The sequence below is a fragment of the Alligator sinensis genome, unplaced genomic scaffold (assembly GCF_000455745.1).
Source record: "Alligator sinensis unplaced genomic scaffold, ASM45574v1 scaffold428_1, whole genome shotgun sequence".
NCBI lineage: Eukaryota > Metazoa > Chordata > Crocodylia > Alligatoridae > Alligator > Alligator sinensis.
In genome coordinates, this window is record NW_005841919.1 from 276152 (window position 1) to 290439 (window position 14288).

The 14288-nt window shown below is 43.0% G+C and overlaps 2 long non-coding RNA genes across 5 annotated transcripts in view; one reads left to right on the forward strand and one right to left on the reverse strand.

Annotated features, from left to right (window-relative positions):
• The window catches only part of LOC112549495, a 4856-nt gene extending 1668 nt beyond the window's left edge, over positions 1-3188 (forward strand). Inside the window, exons 2-3 of the long non-coding RNA XR_003092916.1 lie at positions 810-1037; positions 2067-3188. This is a non-coding gene — a long non-coding RNA (uncharacterized LOC112549495). The remainder of the gene's footprint in view (positions 1-809; positions 1038-2066) is intronic.
• Positions 3189-7028: 3840 nt separating this feature from the next.
• On the reverse strand, positions 7029-12820 carry LOC102384839. 4 transcript variants are annotated; one of them, XR_323260.3, is made up of 3 exons: positions 12569-12820; positions 11459-11646; positions 7029-8278 (listed from the first exon to the last, which is right to left on the reverse strand). It is a non-coding gene; the product is annotated as an uncharacterized LOC102384839 (long non-coding RNA). The 4 variants fall into 4 exon arrangements; XR_003092913.1 differs by lacking the exon at positions 7029-8278 and adding an exon at positions 8290-9321 and having other exon boundaries at positions 12649-12820; XR_003092914.1 differs by lacking the exon at positions 7029-8278 and adding an exon at positions 8290-9321 and having other exon boundaries at positions 11459-11554.
• Between the last annotated feature and the right edge of the window lie 1468 nt (positions 12821-14288).

Genomic DNA, 14288 nt, shown 5'->3' on the forward strand with positions numbered 1-14288 from the left:
ATTCCTGGCGGTGAGCGCAGGATGGCAGTGCTACCTGGGCAGAGTAAACTGCTGCTGCGGGGGCTGCCAGGAAGCCCAGTTCAGCTGCCGCACTATCCTTGCCCTGCCATGTACCTGGGGGTGGCAGGACTGACTGCATGCACCATGGCCTGGGCTGCCTCTGGGCCAAGGGACACGCCATGGACTGGATAAAATCCCTTGGTGGGCTGTATCTGGCCCGCAAGTTGTATTTTGCCTGCCCTGCTCTAGCTGCTGAGTACTGAGCACTTCCGTCTTGCCACCTCTGCTTTCCTGAGGCTGGAATAAGTGTCTCCACAACGAATTTACCTCACTGCCACTCCAAAGAAGAGGGTGGCCATGGTGCAAGGACAGTGCTGTGAAGGCCAAAATCCATGCTGTGGTGGGCCTATGACACAAAATAATCTTAATCTGGTCCTTTTAGCCACATAAACTTTAAAGTGTACAAGTATATATCTTCATCCACAAATAGCTTAGAAATGGTTATGTGTTTTTTTTTCCTCAAATTTTGAAAATAATCTTTGGACTGAGACCAGGCACAGGAAATTTGTGCCAAAATATTTGTGAAAGATTCAGATGATTTCAACCAAGGGTTTATGATTATAAATATGTTCTGAATGCCGTGCACACAATGGCTCTGATTTCACATAGAAAAACTCCACCAATTGTTGCAATTGCCCTGGAATTCTGGGATACCACAGAAGGGGAGGTTTGAATATTCCTGAATTGACTTAGTCTGTCCACTCTGCCTGACTTTTAAGACAACGGACAATTCTTTCTTGTTTGTGTAGATCCAAAACTTAAAGTACGGAAGCAAAGGAACAACTCCCGTTTCGAACAAACCCACAAACCAAACTGATTATATTATCAGGAGATGCTGTTGGGATTGTAATTCCCACTACCCACATAAGAACTGATTACGAATGGGAGAGGTCAGAACCAGACGAGACTCAGACATGCAAGGATAGCAGATTATTAAATAAGGAGATGAAGAAGGATTCAGAGACATCTTAATTCAAGTAAATTAATTATTCAATAATGACACAGTTTTGAACTATTAATGGTGGAGAATGTTGGCTGTTCATGCCTGAAATACACAGAACTCCTCACAAAAGCACAATCTTAGTTGATGGAGTCCACTAAAAATAAATAAAAAGAGAAAGCTAGATCTTATCTTGGCCTGGGAAAACTACTAAAAAGACTACTGTTTACAAAACAGTTTTTTAAATTAGTCTGGTTATTTCTTTAATGAAGTAGTTGCTATCAGGGGGAGGGTGCTGCTGTTCAAACCTAAGTAGATGGTACTCATTTTTTAACCTTATAACCAATAAAATAATATTTATGAAGATCATAGTGATCACTTTTAAGTTTTCCTTTCCTATTCTTTCCACATAGACATTGTTTCCTTGAAGCCTTAATTTCTCAAATTAATCTTTAATTTTAAATAAATTGTCAGTCTATAATATTCTTGACTTGCTCTATCTTATTTCAAATTATTAATCAAGTGACTTGTTCATCTCCTTTCACTTTATCATTCTTCCTAATAAATCTTAATTCAGCTCTTCATTATTCTTAGAGGGCCAGGAGACGCTTTTTCCTATCAGAGATGCTTACCCAGGTAGACAGAGGATTACACAAAACCTGATTGTATCATGCCATTTTAACAAAAAAAAAGTCACTTCTGTTTCTTTATTCATAATGGTTTGACTTCCTGGCTGACTGATACTTTCTGTTCATGCTCACAAAGATAATTTCTCAAATTTACCAACTTTTAATTAAAACTTTTCCTAACATATTTTTGCTTCTTAGCAAAACTCTGAATTCATATTAAATAAAAAACTCTCATTATTTTCCTAATTAGCACATCTATTTCACTCATAATTATTTCTCAACTGTATTTTCAATTCCCTTTTACTTTGCTTCATTTATTGCCTCTTCTTTCCACATTCTTCCCCTCTTTTTTGGTACTTTATCTTCATTTTCTCCTTTCCTAGTTTTCTGTCTTTACTTTTATGTTTGATTCATTGAACTGTCTGCCTCTCTTCCAGAATGGATAGTCAACAGCTCCTTAAGCCTGGAGAAGATTAAGGGCTCAAGGTGATGAGAAAAGAAGATTCCAACTGCTACTGAAGGGGTCTGAATACTTTGTTTTATCTGAAGTATATCAGTAACTTTCTCATCAAGCAACTCACTATTAATTCTTGTTTAATGTCTGAATATAAAGAAGGGGGTTAGTATGTAGAAATAAGAAAGAAACATTACTTTTCTAATGCAGCAGATATCAGGTACCAGAATAGTGTGTACAGTCCTGGTATCCCCCTTCTTAGAGGGATGTTGAAAAATTGGAGATGATATGAAAAAGAGATGCAAAAATGGAGTCATCGAAAAAAAATGCCTTATGATGAAAGAAAGAGATCAGTCTGTTTAATTTCTTAAGGCGACGACCAAGAGGTGCTGTGATTTTAGTGTTTAAATAATTCTGCAGATAAAACGTTGTGCATTGGGAGGTTTTAAAATCTATGTTAGAAGGGCACATCATAGCCAAAAGCTGAATTCAGAAAAATTCAATTTAAAAATATGACAGAACTTGATAACATTGAAAGGTGATTAAATGTTGGAACCAACTACCAACAGATGCAGGGGATTCTCCTGCTTGTCATACCTTGAACACAAGACTGAAGGCATCTCTAGAAGGTGCACTTTAGTTAGACAACAGTAATATGTTCAATACAAGGTTAGTGGGGTGAAATTTTATGGCCTGTGTTATATAGCAGGTCAGACCCAGTCATCCAATGGTCCCTTCGCGTCTTAAAAATCTACAAACCGATGAAACTCCCAGAAAGCAAGGACTGTGAATACCATGGTAGGATTGGGTCATATGTCTGAATTCTTTGAACATGCTCCTCCTCATACGTGTTTCACTTTCTTTAATACTCCTAGTTGCCATCTATTCATATTTCCTACTCACTCTGGTTTTGGCAGGGTGATAGTTATTCTTACAAAGAGACAGTGCAATTCAGTGGCAAAGGCAATGGGTTGAGAGTCAAGAAGCCTAGATTCTGTTTCTTGCTTTGTCATTAGCCTACTATGTGACTCTCTTTTCTTGTTCTGATTTCAGTTCCCCATCTGTAAATTGGGACTTTGGAATTTAGGAATTAAATATGCTATATAAGAACTAAGTACTATTAGCACTTATTTATTATTAATGCATGAGACTTAGGATCCCTTGAACTGTCCACGCTCATTTTCTTATTTAAATAAATTAATAGTTTATGTAAGTACCTACCATACTTTTTCATGTTTTTTACAACTTAATGATCAGAAGTAGACTCTGTGACTGATTACATTATGTTAGAGAAATTTTACATCCTTAGAAAGCTTTCTTTAGTTTTAAATAATTCATAAAGAGATTCTGAATCAACTAAGAAACATAACAAGTGAGTGGATGAGCCATGTCTAGTTCCTTACACTGGACCACATGTACAAGGCCAGATGAAGTTATAGGCACTACAGGCCTGAGTCTTGGGCCCCAGCTCCTGGAGTCATGTGATGAGTAGAGAATCTCAGCTTTCATTTAAAAAAAAAAAAAAGTTCTAGAAAATCTTGAAAACATGAATAGAACCATTACATGAAGTCCGCTGAAAACTGTAGCGAGCCTGAGACAAGAGCTTTGATACTGTTAGTTATATACTGACCCATGGGTCTCAATGAGTCATTAACAGCAGGACTCACTGCTTTCTGATGGAGACCCCTGTACCAGTACAACAGAGGACTTTATAATGTAACAAGATTGTACCCTGTCAAATAGATATACTTTGGATATTGAATTATTGGGGGAGAGGGTCCCCTTAGCACTTCTGCCTCTTAGTAGGGGAGGGAGGACTACTGCTGCCATTCCCAGTGGCAACGCGTAGGGGGTGCACAGGGGTGCATGTGCACCCCCTGAGAACGCTGGTGTACCCCCTGACAGGCCGTGTTCCCTGCTTAGGTGATGGGTGGTGCGGCAGGCAGGAGCACCGGTGCCCCCCTTGAAAGTGTCAGCCAAGGAGTGAGAGTGCCGGATGAAGCACCGCAGCCATTTCTGGGAGTGCTGCGGCCACTTCCGGTTGGCCGCTGGGGGGTGGGGCACGTGCCCCCCCTACTAAGGTGGCACTGGTCACCCATGGCCATTCCTGTTACTACCAAACAGGATGATACCACTGCGATACTACTCTGGTCTCTTTAGAAAAACAGCTGAATCTTGAGGCATAATCTAAAAGTGAAAAAATCCAAACTTGTCAGACCTAAAAGGAATTTAGTTTCTGAGAGAGTTTCATAGCTTCTCTCAGTACACTCCCATTTAAACAAGGCATGTGTAAATTTGTGTACCATTTGACTGCAACTGTCATAGAATCGCATATGGAGAGAAGCAGTTTCTAATGCTACTAAATAACACAAATATTTAGGGGTTTAAAGGAGAAGACCAATGCTTTAACTAGGAACTAGATAGACCATGAAGTGTAAGTGCTTTCTGGGAGAAGTACTGTGTAAGGGTCAGAACAATCACCGTAGTTGGGATCAGGAAGGAATGTTATCCCATGGTCACTGACATGACTTTGGGGGTTTTTGCCTTCCTCTGTAGTGGGGGATGTGGCAGTCTACCTGTGATTTCTTGAGATTATATTGACAACATTTCATAGAAGCAGGACATTGGCTGCCATGGTTTCCATTTTATCAGTGGCAGGTTCTGTGGGTGTTAGGTCTGTGTTGTATCAGGGTTGACGGTAGTCTTATGTCGAGTTTAGATTATGCTTTGTATAGGATAGTTTGGCTAGGGATGGGGGTTGAACTAGATGGCCTATGGAGGCCCCTTCCAGTTCTACTTCTCTATGATTCTGTGATAAGATATTGGCCACCACTTTTTGCACCAGCTCAATGTTCTAAATTGTCTTTAAGCACAGCACCATAAAGTACAGATTGCAAGAATTGATTCTTGGAGTTACAATGGCAGTGGCCATTTGGGACAAGCCCTGCATCAAAATAGAAGTGTTAAGAACCTCTCAGATGCAGATTTTTTTAAAAAGCATTTTTGGCTATTGGAACTTGAGAGCCGCCAGACAGCCAAAATACACAGATTATAAACCTAGATAATAGCAGAGAAGAGTGGGAAGATATAATCTCTGCCACTTCTGTTTTTCCCCCCACAGCTTACAGACATTTAATACAGGAATTGCCATACTGCTGCGGAAATCAATGGACTACTCACAATAATAATGTTAAGCAGATCCATGTTTGCTTCTTTTTTCCAAGTTAGCAAAGTCGTAATAATCATATAATAATTATAATTATTTAAAAGGAAAGGCTAATATGTGTATTTGCAAGGGGTATTTAAAAGTACCCAGGGCATGTACTAATGAAAATGATAGCAAATATCCAGTGTAAAGGAGATGGAAGAACATCATCAGGCAACAAAAATGATGGTCCAAATAATCTTTTATATATTTATATTTTATATAAATGTTTTGTAAGGGAAAAGGCAATGTTTTTTTATCATGCTGCATTTAAACAGTAGTCACTAAACATACTTAAGAATTTAAGCAATTTTCTTTATCAAGTCTCTCTCTATTTTTGGCAATTTGATTCCCTAATGCTTTCAGAGATTTAGTTAGTGAATAATTCTGGTATTTTCACCCTAACAAAATTTCCCACCAGTCATTCCACATATTTATGGCTCAGTTTGGGGAAAAAAGTACTTCCTGACATCTGTTCTGAATTAGATCTCTTTTCCAATTATGTCCTTCTGCTTTATAATCTTTGCTCTTATGAAAATAGTAACTTACATTTACAATATTTATACCATTTAAAGTTTTATGTAAGTCAGTTGAGCTTCCATACTGCTTTTCTGAATTTAAGATGAAGAAATTATAACCTGCTCAGTTCATACATTTTAGCAATGAGTAGTACCTTTTTATCATTCATTGTACTTCTTCCCAGCATTATGTTTTCTTTCTAATGACAAGAGCTGAACACAATATCCTAAATGGGCTTTTATTAAAAAATTATATAATTTCATGATCACTTCCCTTCTAGCTATTCAATTGGCTTTTTAATTGCTTCTTCATATTACAAACATTTTTAGATGGCTCCACATTACCTGAAGGTTTCTTTTAAAGTCAACCTACTCAGTCAAATTCCATTAATTTTCCATTTATGTTGATAGGCATGCAAAGTATGCACCATTTTTAGATTTCTCAACTTTACCAGCTCAGTTACATATAGTCAAATATATTTGTTTCTATTTCCTTTGTGATGCGTTACTATTGTTAATAATATCATCAGACTTAAGAAACTTACTATCAGCAGTTTTAATATAAGCAATTAGCATTAGAAGTACAAATACTAATATTTGGAAGCCCAAACCCTTTCCCTAGTTGAACGTAGGGCCTTTTAAAGAAGCTCTGCTCTTTTTTCACTCTCTCTGAAGCTTGCTGACACTATGGGTGCTCGATTAATCCAGTCTGCTGGAGTGTTCTAATTAGAATGCTCTAGTGTATGGCAGTGTCTTGTGTATTCACTGTCTCACATTTCAAAATGGCAGCAGAGGTACTTTAACTGAAGCTCATCGAATGAGCTTTAGTTAAAGTGCCCTCACTGCTATTTTGAAATTCAGGATGCTGAATACATGAGACACTGTGGTGGTTTAATTACAGCAGCTCCCAAGAGCTACTTTAATTACATCCCCCCACACACACACCCACCCACCCACCTGTGCATGTGTACTGGCACCCAAAAATTAATGTTTGATAATGGAGGTGAATATTGGCAATGCATAGGGGGTGCACATGCACCCCCTGAGATGGACGGTGCACCCCCTGCGAAAAGCACTGCCAATGCTGCCACTGTGGTTGTTGCTTGCCACCCCACCCCAACACCACCAGCGGCATCTGCAGGTAGTCCCCCATTGTCTGTGGGTGGTCACGGACTGCTGGTTGGTGCCTGCCACCCCTCCACCCCCACTCCCCACTGCCGATACTGCTGTGGCCACCTGCAGGAGCTCCCCACTCGCCACCGCTGCCTGTGGGTGATCACCGTGCCCTCCCCAGCCTCCAGGGGCACACGGCATTCATGGAGGTGAACAATAGTTGGATGTAAAAAAAAATAGCTTTTATAATAACAACTAATCAGCAGCAGCAGTCCTTTGATATGAGGATGACAGTCTTCCAGTAAACTGGGAAGACATTGGTGAGTACATAGATGACCGAGGCGGCCAATCCAAAATTTGCACGTTTGACTACAGATGTGGTAAATAGTTCTGCAAAGGAGTAGATCCTAGTGATGTTGGATAATAGCTCCTTTCTTTTGTCTCTCTCAACTATGTGCCTCCATTGTGAGGCAAGTTTTCTTGAAATGATTGATGCCTTGTACATTGTGGCATACTTTAGGACAAGTCAGTGCTTGAATCTCCCATGTACTGATGTTAGTATCACATTTCTTTAGATTGACCTTCATGATGTCCTTGAACCTCTTTTTTGCCCACCTCTAGAGTGATGAGCTTCAGTCAGTTGGGAGTATAAGACCTGTTTAGGAAGATGGTTTGTTAGGCATCCTTATGACACGCCCTGTCCAACAGAGCTGATACCATATAAATATAGTTTCAATGCTAGTGGTGGTTGCTGGCATTGAGTCTTCTGTCCTTTCAGCCAACATGGAGGATTTTACAGAGATTGCTGATAGTAATTTTCCAAAGCTTCTGATATATCATCCAAATTTCACACCCATACAATAGGGTAGGACAAGACCCTGGTAGATGAGAAGTTTGATTCCAGTCTGATGTCACGATCGTCCAAGACATGGTTTCAGGGATGTCTAAAGGCATTAGTGGCATATTTTATCCAGCATTGAATATCATAGTCTGTATTTTCTTTTTGGGAATGGTGGCTAGGCAGAGAGAATTCTCAACATTCTCCAAGGGTTTCCCTCTAATTGTAGTATGTGGAGGAGCAGATGGTTGGTTTGGGTGGGTCAGTAAGGAGCTTGATTTTTGTGAAGCTGACAGTAAGTCCTAGCATTTTATATTCTTTGCAGAAGTAATTAAGAGTGACTGGAACTGGTCAACTCAGTGGGCACACATGACACAATTGACAGCATACTGAAGATCAGTAATGGAGGCACTGGTATCTTGGACTTGAATGTAACCAGTTGATGTTAAAGAGATCCCCGTCCATGCAGTACTGGATGCTGAACCCAGATGGAAGTTTATCAGAAATGAGATACAGAATAGCTGCAATATAGGTGGAAAAAAGTGTTGGCATAATCATGTGTCTTCACTTAATTCCAGTTCTAAAAGTGACTACTAATAGACTACTACTGTACAATAGACTAAAAGTCTACAATTTAATTAGATTGCAATAATGAAAAAACAAAACAAAATAAAACATGAGCTGATACATTTTAAAGTCCAACTGCAGACATGATGAATTAATTATGTTAACACGTGTTAGCTGGTTGAGGTGAACCTTAGACTCCCCTCTAGTGGTCAATAAGGACCAGGACAAATTGTGCTTATCATTGTATCATCTACCAGGTTACAATGTTGGTAAGATGTTGTAGTGTAGATAATGCTCCATCCCTTTGTGTTAACCCATACAAATGCAAGTGTTACTTAGAACTAGGAGATGACATGAGACTAAAAGGAAACATTTCTTTCTTGGCCATTCAAAGGACAGACAAGAAATGGAAGAGCTTGTTTAATGAAAATGAAGTAGAATAATGTTCATTACGGTCAAAGATGCCAAGAGTGCAGTATTCTCAGGTAGGTTACCTAATGCGTGGGATATTTTATAAAAAAATTCCCCATATTTCAAAAGTGCAAATTGAAGTCGCCTCCTTTATCTGCATGGAGTTCCACTGAAGTCCATGCAGCACCACCTGTGCAGGCTGCATTGGCATATTTTTTTGACAGAACTTGGGTTTAGTTTAGATATATGTTCCATGCTTTTATCCGGAAAATGGGCGCACATTTTTTTGTCTTTTTGGTTTTACAGTTCTTATTAAGATTTTACTGAAGATAGACCCCTTAAATATATATATAAATGACTATAGCTCTGTACTTTTGCTTGCAGTTGCAGGTGTCCTCTCTTGAACTAAACAGTTTATTGGTTCAAATGTCCTGGGCTCAGAAGGACACTTAAATAACATACTGATACTAGGCTGGTGGAGAGGGAGGTGTCTGCTTGTGCTTCCTTTAGCGCATTCAAAATGTAAGATACACTATATTCCATCTGGCTTTGAAGAATGAATGGTTCTTGTGAGTTATTTTGAGAACTGTGGAAGAGATGCAGAAGTCAGTCTCAACAATTAACACTGCTAACACCAGTATCATTAATCTAGTTTTAGACCTGTGGTGATGAAATATCTTTGCCCATTTTTATATGGGACACAATACATTTAAAAAGACAACAATAATTTATTTCCTACTGTAGTAAAACAATCCTGAACAAATTGTTAGGATGAAGGCATAAAATATACCCGTTCCTATTCTTCCTGGCTCTTTAATGTTAATAAGGAGCTTTAAAAAAAACTGAAAAATTAACTTTTTAATTTTTTCAATACATGAAGTGAATAGAGAAGATAATTATTGAGAGATTTCTCTTGCAGTTTTATGAGATTCACTATGATTGGCATTTATAGTTCTAAATGCTGAATCAAGAGATAAGTATGATTTTGAGTTTTTGTTTTAAATATATTTGGATGCACAGAAAAGCTGTAAAACATTAATCAAGTAAAAAAGGCTCAGAAAGCAAGTAATACATATCCAAAATGTACTGTATATTTTAAAATGCATTTTTAAGCCATGATTTTAGGGCCTGACATGGTACCTGTAGACTTGGGCCAGCAACACTGATACTTGCTACCACCTGCCTTTGCATATTTGAGTATGTTTGAGCCACATAACTCAGCTACCAATAACAGTGAAGCTAGAGTAGCCAGGACCAGGCTCTACAAACCCATCTAGTACCCTTCCTTGGGCAACTAAAGGCTGATTAAATATAGGTCAAAGATGACTCACTAGGTAGTGTGGCTAAGGAACACCATTCTCCATAGGCATATGGTTTGTGTGTCACTGGCTCACATCTAGCCACTTGACTCCCTAGCCTTGATTAACCAGGTAACATTTACATCTGGACTGACTAGGAACAGCTTTCAACAGGTTCAGGGCTCAAACTTGTGCTTCTGAAGCTATAGCAAAATCCCTTAACCACTTAGCCACTGCACCTCCTAGCAGATAATAGACGCACTATAAATCATCATGAGCTGGGGTGCCATTCATAAAAGACAGGAGAAAGCAGGACTAAACATTGACTGTGTCACTCCCTAGGGAAGGAGTCTGTTTTACCAGAAAACATTTAAAAATATTCGTATTGAAGTTTTCATTGTGGATGTATGACAATACTTTACAATGATCTCATTATGCTACATGAGAAAAGATAAGCCCAGTTTGGGTTTGAAGATAGCCTTTTCCCAAATTGGAAATGTTGATAAGCCCCTTCATTCCTGGGTCTCGAATCAGCCAAATAGTGGCAGCCCTACTTAGCTGCCAGACAGAGATACCGTGTGGGGCCTATGCCAGCCTGTTGCTGTCTTGTGCTGACATGAGGGACACCCAAAGGCTGGTGATTCTTAGGCATCAGAGGATTTTTGGAAGTGGTACAAGTAGGGCCTGTGACAGTGACTGTGGGCTTGGAGTCCTGCCCAAATAGCAGCCACACAGCTGATAAACCACGTGATAGAAGCAGAGACTGAGGAACAGGTGGCAGCAACTCCCCAGACTAACAGCCTGGAAAGGAATTACCCCAGGAAGAAGTTGAAGGTTGGTGTCACTTGGAGGTGTTTCCTAGGTCACTACTCTGCTGGCCAGGGGGAGCCTCCAAGAGGGACCATTTTCTTAAAGTTTCAAAGCCCAGCACTTAGATGTAAGGGTGCAAAGTTCCTTGAGAGAACTGGGTGTCCTGCTGGTAGTTACAGCACTGCCCTCCCCACTTCTCAAAGGCTACTTAAAATATAGCCATATCAAACACACCAACCATAGGGCTAACAAACCACTGGTATGGAAACGAGAACAGAAACCAGCCGTCATTGCCTCTCAGGGCTCCAGTCTACCACTGAGAATCACTGAGCCCTTGAGATGCATATATAAACAGGGAGCTTCCCAAAGGCTGATGTCAGGAGTCTAGACAGCCAGCTTTAGGGGTGGGTGAATGCCCAGGGTACTGTGGTCAAGGGGAGCAGGTACCATACACATGTGTACATGTGAGTAGCCTGTGGTCACAGCAGTGCTCCCTCTACCCCATCAATCCTTGCTCCAGGCAGGAGGAGTGGTGCCCATCCCATCCCACCCACTGCCTCCAGCTGCTGCTCAGGAGCCAGGCTGGGCAGCATAGTTGGCAGCAGTGGTGCCTACCTGTCCACCTGCATGATGCACCATGCCGCTCTGCCTCCCTGACGGACTGTTCCCTGCACCCCTGCCTTCAGCAGCACCGCTGACTTCAGGGGAGTGCTGGGGGAAGGCATCAAGATACAAGTGAGTTCAGGGCATCATTTTCCTTAAGGCTGGCTCTGGGTCCATATAAGAATCAGAGAGACCTTGCTCTGCACAGAGGTTAAGAACATAAGAAGTGTCATACTGGGTCAGACCAGCAGTCCATCTAGTGCAGTAATCTGTCTCTGACAGCAGCACAAATGGTTGCTATAGAGCATAGGTGGCCAAACTGCAGCTCACAAGCCACATGCAGCTTGCTGGCACGGTACTTGTGGCTCTCTGGAAATTGGCTGAAGCCCCGCTCAGTTCTCCCCAAAGTGGCTCCAAGGGACAGAGCAGCCTGGCATCTCCTGCTGCTTTGACTTTCCCCACAGGGAGCCCACCCTCCTCCTCTCCCTTGGAGACTGCCGGCTCAGGCACCGGGTTGCTTGCCCCAGGGCATGCTCCCCACGGGGAAAGCTGGAGTGGCCTAGCAATGCAGAGAGGGGGTGGTCACTTCCACTCCCAGTCACTCAGCACCCCTCCCCACCCCCAACTTTCTGTGCTGGATCGGATGTGGCTCCCAGGGTGAGTAACTCTGGCCACCCCTGCTCCAGAAGGAGAGTATTGAATCGGGTATCTCTAGTGATCCATCTCCCATTTGGTATCCTCCCTGGCATCCACCATTATAGGTTTAGAGATGCCAGAGAAAACATTTCCAACCGTTCTGCTCAGTAGCCATTAAGAGATCTACCATCCAGAAGTGTATCCAGGCCCTTCCTCAGCCTGGCTATGCTCTCTGCCTCCACCACCGCCTGTGGCAATGAATTCCACAAATTTAACTAAGCATTACGTAACATATGTCCTTTCCCTGTTTAGGTTTTAAACCATCCCCTACTCTCAGCAGGTGCCTCCTCCTAGCGATCTGGTGAGCAACAGCTCCCTGCTCACTTGACCCCATCACCCTGCAGGGCCGACAGGCAGGCTTCCCCCACGTGTAAAGTCGCTCGTAGGGTGGTGGTGGTGGGGGAACCTGCACTTCATTTCCCAGACCTGGAGCCCCGTGACCATCGCGCCTCTCACAACCTCCTCCACGGCCCTTGCACGTGTGTGTGTTGCGGGGGGGCTCTCACGGTGCAGCTGATGTTTAAAGCTATTAGGAGAGGCAAATCCACCCCCGTCCCGAGGCGCAGGCGGTCCCATCACATGCCGGAGCAGCCGCGCGGTCACGCCAGAGCCCGGGGTTGCCCTCACGCCCCGGCCACGCCGCGACCCTCAGCGCCAGCGCCGAGCCCGCTCCCTCTCCCCCGGCTATGAATAGAGCACGCTGTGCGTGTCACGTTCCCATTACGTCCCCGCGCACTGACGCACCGGGGAGGAGCTCTCCGTGACGCAAACACGTATCCGGCCAAGCTATAAATAGGCTTCCGGTGCCGGCAGCCAGCGGCCGGGGGAAGCTGGGCGGCCGACTGTGCGCGGGCCGGTCGCCATGGTGACGCTGGCCGCGTGCTTCTTCCCGGGCGGGCTGCAGCGGGTCTTCGTCCCGCCGCCTGTTTCAGACGCGCTTGGGGGCCCCGGGCCTGTGTGCGCGCGTGTCCGCCCCGGGCCAGAGGGAGCTGCCTGCGCGGCAGTGTGTCCTCTGGCGAGCGGGGCCGTCAGACAGACTGGTGCTAGCTCCTGCTGCACTGGTCTGGGCAGGGGGCTGCCGTCGACGGCCTCCTGCGCTGCCCTTGCAGCCCTGCTCCTGGCAGCGGGGGCGTCTGTGGAAAGGAGCCTTTTCCCGGGGTTTATTTCCACGGGAATGGCAACAGTCGCAGCAGCGGAAGGGGGAGAGCCCGGCGTGCAGGGGCACCGGCCCAGGGTGGCTGCCGTGCTGCTGACAGCTCACGAGGTGGAGCCGCCTGTCAAGGGGCAGGAGGCCGTGGTCGGGTAGAAAACGCTCTGGCAAAACTGGAACTGGATCCGGGTCCTGTGCTCTTGCTGTGAGGCCTTGTGCCTTGCACAGCTGTTGTGCAAAGGACTGCGCACATGACAGATGTCAGTAAAGCATGTTCTGTGCCCTGCGTTTGCTGGCTGGTTCGTTATTTCAGAATATAGGCAGCCATCTTTTTATTTTATTTTATTTTTCTTCATTTTGATTTTAAGGTCCTTGGGAAAAAGCACACTTCTGTTTTGGTTAACGGGTGCTCTGCTCTGCTGCTCTTGATGTTACAAGGCAAGGTTTCTTAGGGCGATTGACATCTTTTGTTGGACCAACTCTGTAGTTGGGATAAACTTAGATGAGCTCTTACTTTTAGCAGAAAGTGTCTTCCTCCATGGAGTCTCTTGTTCCTAATACAGCAAGAACAGTACAGCTAAAAAAACGGGTTTTAGTAACAATAATCATGGCTAAATCCTGGGGATCCAAATATTGTGTAAATATACCTGGTCTACAGGTATGTTCTCTCTGCTTTTGTCCTGGTGTTTGATGCTGTTTGACACTTGTCTAATTTTTTATTAAACGTGGTTTGTTCGGGTTTTTTGGCTTTTTTTATTAAGCTTATCTTGATCTATGAAAATGTCAAAGGGGTTTTACTGAATCAGCTGTGGCATTAGAGTAATTTGCTTTAAATGAAATTAGAAAGTTTGAACTGGTTGCATGTTGTAGCTTCGTACATATGAAGCCATATTAAAGCAAAAGGCAGGGTAGATTTACACCTTATTGACTAAATTTAATTGCTTTTTACTATATCAGAACTACAGGTATTGCAGCAAGTGGCCACTTAATGCTTTC